The sequence below is a fragment of the Euprymna scolopes genome, chromosome 46 (assembly GCF_053919585.1).
Source record: "Euprymna scolopes isolate OS-2025 chromosome 46, ASM5391958v1, whole genome shotgun sequence".
NCBI classification, from domain to species: Eukaryota; Metazoa; Mollusca; class Cephalopoda; order Sepiida; family Sepiolidae; genus Euprymna; species Euprymna scolopes.
The window spans coordinates 117,690,152-117,699,108 of NC_136527.1; the positions used below are offsets into that span (position 1 = coordinate 117,690,152).

Genomic DNA, 8,957 nt, shown 5'->3' on the forward strand with positions numbered 1-8,957 from the left:
ATATATTTCTAGTATTCGAATTCTGTTTATTTTTGTGAATATTAATGTCTATATCATTAGTAAAAACAAATGATATTTGATACCTTGGCAAACATGCAGTTGATAGTATATCTTGGATATATTTCTAGTATTCGAATTCTGTTTATTTTTGTTGATATTAATGCCTAGATCATAAGGAAAATAATAGAATATCATATACGTTGGCAAACATGCAGTCGATAATATATCTTAGATATATTTTTAGTATTACAATTTTATTTATTTTTATTAATATTGATATTAAGATCATTAGTAAAATTATGTAATATTTTATATCTTGGCAAATATGAAGTGGATAATAAAGCTTTGATATATTTTAAAGATTAGAATTCTGTTTATTTTTGTTGATATTAATGTCTAGATCATTAATAACATAAGTTTGGAGTTGAGAACAATAGTAAATTATTAGCAAATAATTTTGGGTTTGAGATTAATAGTGAATTAATAGTAAATAAGTTTGGAGTTGAGAGTAAAAGTAAATTAATAGAAAATAATTCTGGGTTTGAGATTAATAGTGAATTAATCTATCTATTATATCTATAAAAGTGATATTGTGTGTGTGTGTGTGTGTGTACATTCTCCTGGCAGACTACTCTATCAATTTTTAGTCTACAGACTCGAGATTTGGCATAAGGGGAATTGAAATTTGGGAGATTTCGGCCTGAAACTTGGCTGTCAAACTTGACTAAACGTTCAATGATTTTACCTTTCAAAACTCTATTAAACCCCTCCACCAATTTTGCGTCTAAATACTTGAAATTTAAGATGTAGGTTACTTAGACATGGATCAAACATTTTCATTTGATTTGAGCCCAAAATAATAAATGTTAAGGGGTCAAAATTTAAATAAATTGACCTCTGCAGTCTCTACCAAATTATGTTTTATTTAACATAACAAAGTCTTGACATCACATAAAAAACAATTAAGAAAACGTAACTTTGCAAATTATACAAAAAAAAGTTGCAGCTATTTAAAATTCAACAATAATTGCAAATAAAGTAAATCAAGTCGTCGAAAAAACAATTCTCATAATTATTGTTTTGTTTAATAAAAATTGGAAGTGCTTTTTATGATATTTTCACCACTTTCATGGCTGACGTACTGTTATAGACCAGAGTGATAGACTCGTTCTACTCGATTTTTCGTAATTTTTGTACATATTACTATTTTCGACATGCTATAGTAAAGACAAACTCGGTAAAAAAAAGAAATTATGCTAATTTATTTAAAGGATATGAAAACTTTATTTCAAAATCATTTCCACCGTGTTATAAATCCAGACTTATTGCATGTCCAATTATTGCATATATTTAAAAAAAAAACATATAAATAATTAGATTTATTGAGTTAAACCTGAAACTCTACCATTCGTTAATTTATTGATGGGTTTCCTTCACGGCGGTTATACTTATTTCAACAAATTCTTACGGTGAATATGACTTAAATTCTTTTCCAAAGCTGTACTAACAACTGCACATTTCCTTTTCAGTTTTTCCGCTTTTCACCTTGTACGTTATATATGCTATTATTTTACGTTATATATGCTGTTATTTGATTTCCATCATATTTGTTTGGAACGCGTATTCAATTGTTAACATTAATATCTCTGAAAACGATACACAAGCAAAGAAATATTGTCGCGCCGCTAAATGGAAAACTTAGAATGTGCCTTGTTTGGGGTGAAAATTGAATAAAAAAAAATTAGAATTAAGTAATAGTTTTTTTGCCCAAGACCATATTAAAAAAAAACAAAACAAAACAAAAGAAAACGATTTACCGACTCTATCTTAACAAACGCTAAATTAAAATATCGTCGCATTTAAATTTTTGTTTTGTTTTACTAATGCTATAAAATTTTGTTACATTAAATACAGTAGTTGAAAAAATCATTTTTGTTTTACTAATGTTATGAAACTTTGTTACATTATATAAACTAGTTGAAAAAACATTTTTGTTTTACTAATGTTATAAAACTTTGTTACATTAAATAAAGTAGTTGAAAAATCATTTTTGTTTTACTAATGTTATGAAACTTTGTTACATTATATAAACTAGTTGAAAAAATCATTTTTGTTTTACTAATGTTATAAAACTTTGTTACATTAAATAAAGTAGTTGAAAAATCATTTTTGTTTTACTAATGTTATGAAACTTTGTTACATTATATAAACTAGTTGAAAAAATCATTTTTGTTTTACTAATGTTATAAAACTTTGTTACATTAAATAAAGTAGTTGAAAAAACATTTTTGTTTTACTAATGTTATAAAACTTTGTTACATTAAATAAAGTAGTTGAAAAATCATTTTTTTTTTACTAATGTTATGAAACTTTGTTACATTATATAAACTAGTTGAAAAAATCATTTTTGTTTTACTAATGTTATAAAACTTTGTTACATTAAATAAAGTAGTTGAAAAATCATTTTTGTTTTACTAATGTTATGAAACTTTGTTACATTAAATAAAGTAATTGAAAAATCATTTTTGTTTTACTAATGTTATAAAACTTTGTTACATTAAATAAAGTAGTTGAAAAATCATTTTTGTTTTACTAATGTTATAAAACTTTGTAACATTATATAAAGTACTTGAAAAAAATCATTTTTGTTTTACTAATGGTATGAAACTGTGTTACATTATATAAACTAGTTGAAAAAACATTTTTGTTTTACTAATGGTATGAAACTTTGTTACATTAAATAAAGTAGTTGAAAAGTCATTTTTGTTTTACTAATGGTATAAAACATTGTTACATTAAATAAACTAGTTGAAAAAATCATTTTTGTTTTACTAATGTTATAAAACTTTGTTACATTAAATAAAGTAGTTGAAAAATCATTTTTGTTTTACTAATGTTATGAAACTTTGTTACATTAAATAAAGTAATTGAAAAATCATTTTTGTTTTACTAATGTTATAAAACTTTGTTACATTAAATAAAGTAGTTGAAAAATCATTTTTGTTTTACTAATGTTATAAAACTTTGTAACATTATATAAAGTACTTGAAAAAAATCATTTTTGTTTTACTTATGCTATGAAAATTTGTTACACTAAAAAAAGTCGTTGAAAAAATCATTTTTCTCACAATTATTCGAATCTTTCGTTTAATAAAAACTACAATATCGTCGCATTTACATTTTTGTTAAATCGGGTTCCAAATTCTCGTATAAACACATAAAAAAACAAAGAAAAAATTAAAGCGAAACTTTGAAAAATTGTACAAAAATTGCGACTATTTAAAAATGTGAAAAGATGGAATCCACAGACTGTTTTGAATATGTAAACGTACTTAAATGTTAATGTCGAACATATTAAGTAATAAATCCGAAAATTAGTTGAAATTGCATTTTCCCTACATGTGAATACCTTGAAGATTGAGAATCGAGGGATATACTTATCTCCTTTTTAACCACTTTAAAATTGTTTTATACCAAAATGGCTGACGTATAAAATTATTAAAGTTTTACAACATTTTCAAAAATTATTTATTATTTTTATTTGACAGTTTTTACGGTATTAGGGCACTGTTCTACTCGAGTTTTCATAATTTTTTTACATATTACTATTTTTGAATATGAGAATTAAGTAATAGTTTTTTTTTATCTAAGACCACATAAAAAAGACGATTTGCCGACTCTATCTTAACAAGCATCAAATTAAAATATTGTCGCATTTAATTTTTTGTTTTTCTTTATTAATGTAATAAAAATTTGTTACCTTGAATAAAATAGTGTAAAAAATCATTTTTGTTTTACTAATGTTTTACTAATGTTATAAAACTTTCTTACCTTGAAATAAATAGTGTAAAAATGATTTTTGTTTTACTAATGTTTTACTAAGGTTATAGAATTTTATAGGTTTTCGACTATGCTAAATACGGAAATCGCATTGAAATTTTGCAGAAATAAGGGGTTATCGAGATATAATAAGTTGTATTATGCATTGTATTCTTCGGCGGCCATCTTTGTTAGATTTGTTTATGGCGCGCGCATAAAAACGATGACCGCCAAAGAATACAAAGCATAATACAACTTTTTATATCTCGATAACTACATGTTTCTGCAAAATTTCAATGTGATTTCCGTATTCAACATAGTTGAAAACCTTTATAAGTCGTCATTTAGGAGAACATTATGGAGGTGGACCTAATCTAAAAATTTACCGATATCATAAAAACTTTAATAAAACTTGAAAATACTACTTACAATATAGTGCGATTCAATAAGTGCACTAGCACCGTTTGTACCTGTGTAATTTCAAACGATTTTGATATTTCTTCTTTTTAATAATTGAATGTTTCAAAGTTCGTGAAAAAAAAATTGAAATTTCGGTTTTAAAACTTATGAATTTACAATTGGCGCAGTTTTACAATTTGTCACTGTGCAGAGAGAGACAACTCGTTTAACAAGAGATTCGTTCATTTTTCATCTCATAATATAGAATGTGGTATTTTTTAAAATCAAAATATTAAAAAAAAAGTTGCGAATTTTTATTGAATGTAACAAAGTCGATAACATTAATAATACAAACTGTAGTCCTTACGCGACTATTAAGAGAAAACTAACGATATTTTTATTAGATGAAAACATTTTAAAATAAAGCTGCGCCAACTGTTTTTTTTTTTTAATCAACAAGTAAATGTTATAGCAAGGGTATTAAGAAATTTGTCTTTAACCTTAAAAAATACCAAGAATGGAACTCTTTAATAAAAGAAGGATAAACAACCTTACTTTTAATAATTAATTTTTTACAAGATTTTCATAATATTTCAATCAAAGTTAAGACTTTACTCTTATGTTTCACTTGAATAATGAACTGAATTTTTTTTTAAATATGATATATATTTATACTAAGTTTTTTTCCTTTATTTTTATATGTTAAATAAGACCTGTTCTTCATATATCTGCGACGCCATGTTAATTTCTCTTATTTTTTTACATATGATATATATTTATACTAAGTTTTTTTCCTTTATTTTTATATGTTAAATAAGACCTGTTCTTCATATATCTGCGACGCCATGTTAATTTCTCTTTTTTTTTTTTACATATGATATATATTTATACTAAGTTTTTTTTCTTTATTTTTATATGTTAAATAAGACCTGTTCTTCATATATCTGCGACGCCATGTTAATTTCTCTTTTTTTTTTTTACATATGATATATATTTATACTAAGTTTTTTTCCTTTATTTTTATATGTTAAATAAGACCTGTTCTTCATATATCTGCGACGCCATGTTAATTTCTCTTTTTTTTTTACATATGATATATATTTATACTAAGTTTTTTTTCTTTATTTTTATATGTTAAATAAGACCTGTTCTTTCTTCATATATCTGCGACGCCATGTTAATTTCTCTTTTTTTTTTTTACATATGATATATATTTATACTAAGTTTTTTTTCTTTATTTTTATATGTTAAATAAGACCTGTTCTTCATATATCTGCGACGCCATGTTAATTTCTCTTTTTTTTTGTTAAATATGGTATATATTTATACTAATTTTTCCCCCTTTATTTTTATATGTTAAATAAGACCTGTTCTTCATATATCTGCGACGCCATGTTAATTTCTCATTTTTTTTTTTAATGCTTTGATTACTTTCTGAACTTCCAAGCAAATTTCGTCCGTTCTATTAAACGTAAAATAATGGTTATTGCAATTTAAACTCCTCTTCAATATAGAATAAACATTACGATGAATTAATTTATTTTACTAGTTTTTACTTGTATTTTTTTTTGTTATAGGTGTCGAAAATTAATGTCACGCGTAATAAACTTCAATGACATAAATTAATCTTTAAGAAAATAACTTTGATGACATCAATTAAAATAAAATCGATGAAAATGTAACTTAACGAATCAGCGAATATGTTTTAAACAACAAATAATAATAAAATACTTACTGGGAAGAAAGAAACTTATATGTCGTTCGTTCGTCGAAAAATCAATCATTTCATTGATGTGACGATGTCAGTAACGAGTTTCACTTTTTTAAAATGGCGGCGAGAGAACTAGTCCGCAGAAAATTTTAAAAAAAAGAGGAAAATTTTCAATAAAACATTTTAGATGGTTTCGATGTTTTAGCTAAAAATTATTTTTATTTATCGCAATATTTTAATGTTAAAGGATAACAAACAAATTATTTATTCTTTGAATCGATTTTAATCGGAGATTTGCCCTTTTATGGACAAATTTTGCGAATGTTCCTATTTACAATGCCTCCCCACGGGACAAAGTTAGACACCAGGTTGCGAATATAATGTTAATCAAAATGCGAGTACGTATTTCCAATGCCTCCCCACGGAGTTAGACATCAAGTTCGTTTTTTGGTATTATTCCGGCATAAAGCTCGAGACAATAGTCTCTAACCCCTTTTCGCTTTTGGTTACTATGGGAACAGCTAACTTTTGTGATGATTCGAGTTTTAATAATAAACACATTTTATTATTTTTAATATTAATATTTATTTTTAATAATAAACACATTTTATTTTATTTTAAACAATATACAGGACATTTTAAAAGTAAAACAATATCTCTCCTTTGCAAAAACATCCGACATTTAGCGTACACTTATTGCAAATGCTTTGATTTGCGTTTTCATTCTGTTATTTATTTGTAACAGGATGTCTTTGAGAGAATACTCCAAAAAAACACAAGTCAGCTGCAGGTATAACATCATCAACAATTTTCTCCATGAATGCAGCAGAACGCGTACGATTTTTCGATTAATTAGTGGCAAGGATACTAATAATTTGCGTGGGTTTTCAGATCGAATAATAATTAAAAAAAAAAATTCAACAATACTAATAAAAAAAAATCAACAATAATAAAAAACAAAATAGATTTTAATGGTTTTTTCCTCGAATCACAAAAATTAATAAATATGTGATTCACTGATTATATTGTTTACACTTTAAAAAAATCCTGTATATTGTAGACTATAATAAATGTTTGAAGCCAAATCTTTCAGCAAAAAAGGCCAAATTCAAAGACAAAACCACATTTTTTAGATAAAAAAAAGCCCCAAAAAGTCAAATTTTAACTTTTTCTTTAATTATTACTATTAAACAAATATTGTTTTACTTTTAAAATGTCCTGTATATTGTTTAAAATAATAAGATATGTTTATTATTAAAACTCGAATCATCACAAAAATTAACTGTTCCCATAGTAACCAAAAGCGGTGTATAGGGAAATTAGTTCCTTTTGTTGTGAAAGAGGGTTAGAGACTATTGTCTCGAGCTTTATGCCGGAATACCGGAATTTTATTCCTTTTATGCGATATAAAAATTGAGAGTATTTTTTTCACTTTATGCCGGAATACCCGTTTTTTTAACGTGGAGAAAAGGTACAAAAATAAAAAAAAAATGTCTCAGTCGTGAAGGACTGATCCTCCACCAAAAGAGAACAAGAAATGGAAGTGCAGCAATGCAGCATCTGAAGAACAGATACTACACTTTGATCTTGGCCAAAAGGCCAAGCGAGTTTAGCCTTAAAAGTTGTATTTGGCGTTTTTTTGTTTTTTTTACCCAACTTAAATTTTGTCTTTTTGTCTAATTTTTTATAAATACTTATTTAACTATAATTATTAAAGGAACCGGTGCTGGATCAGAATCCCCCCTAAATAGAAGAAACGTAATAATTACAAAAAAAAAAAAAAAATAGAAATAAATAAAAAATAAAGTCCTTTCAACTTAAAAAAAAATTGGATTGGCCATTTAATGAATATTTTGGATTTTCGATTATTTTTTATAATTTTTAAAATAGAAAATAATCTAATTTTCACATTTTAATGATTAAATAAATCATAGTAATCTTCTAGTTTTCTTTTCTTTTTTTTGCACTGGCAGCTCTTGGTGTATTTTTATCGACTCTTTTGCGTTATTTCCGTAACAAACTTGTTTTCTGATTCTGTCTTATATATAAGATAGTCTTATCAAAAAAGTGTTAGCTCTTGTTGATATTGATCTACAATTTTGAGGTTTAGATTTTAGGAGCTCGTCAAATATTGCTTAGTGATCACAATTGTTATGGCGAGATAAGCAATTCACCACCGGAACTTTTTATCGAAAGAACGTTATCACCGGTTGGGAGAGCTGTCCCTGGGCGGGAACACTTAAAAAACGTAACATGCTGTCTCTGTAAATATTCTCAATAAACTTCTCTATTTCTTTATTACTTCAGAACCTCTTTATCCATTTATTTCCCTGGTGGAATACCTTTCTTGAATATCCTTTTATTACGGTCACCCACCGCAGGATATATCAACAATATTTGCACAATGCTGATGGTCAATTCCTACGAGACCCAAACCTCATGCTCCTTTGAATAGATTTACTCCATGCTAACATTTTTTTTTCTGCATGTTATTCTGCAGTATCAACATTTTGTCCAGTCTGCTAATGTCTCTTTCTGGCCAATTAACAATGCAAAAGCTATGAACTCGTTTTGCTAAACTTAAAAAAAAAAACACTCGACTAGCAACACCCACTATCAACAATTTCCCTCATTTTCTATCTGTGCCGAAATCTAAAGGCAGATTCCATGAAGAAATCTTCTTTCCAAGAATTGCTCGCTTGTGGAACGCTGTTTCACTAAACTGCTTTCCAGCCGATTACAATATGGCAGCATTCAAGTCCAATGTTGAGCCGTCCCTTTAACACCATTAACGATTACTACACCACCATCTTACGTTCCTTCGTCCTTATCTTTAAGTGGCCTTTGGAGCTTTTAAAAAAAATTAAGTTGTATATTATCACAGACATGGCTTATTGGTTAATAGTGATCTTTTTTTTGTTTGTTTTTTTGCTATTTTTTGTAATCTACAGATTTGTCTTATATGGTGTATATATTCACTGCCAATTTTTCAAATCTCACCTTGGCATTTGCTAATTTGAATCATTCT

The 8,957-nt window shown here is 26.3% G+C and overlaps 1 non-coding gene across 1 annotated transcript; it reads right to left on the reverse strand.

Annotated features, from left to right (window-relative positions):
• Positions 1-7,345: 7,345 nt before the first annotated feature.
• LOC145271762 (U2 spliceosomal RNA) lies at positions 7,346-7,540 on the reverse strand. The gene has a single exon (XR_013866116.1). It is a non-coding gene; the product is annotated as a U2 spliceosomal RNA (small nuclear RNA).
• Between the last annotated feature and the right edge of the window lie 1,417 nt (positions 7,541-8,957).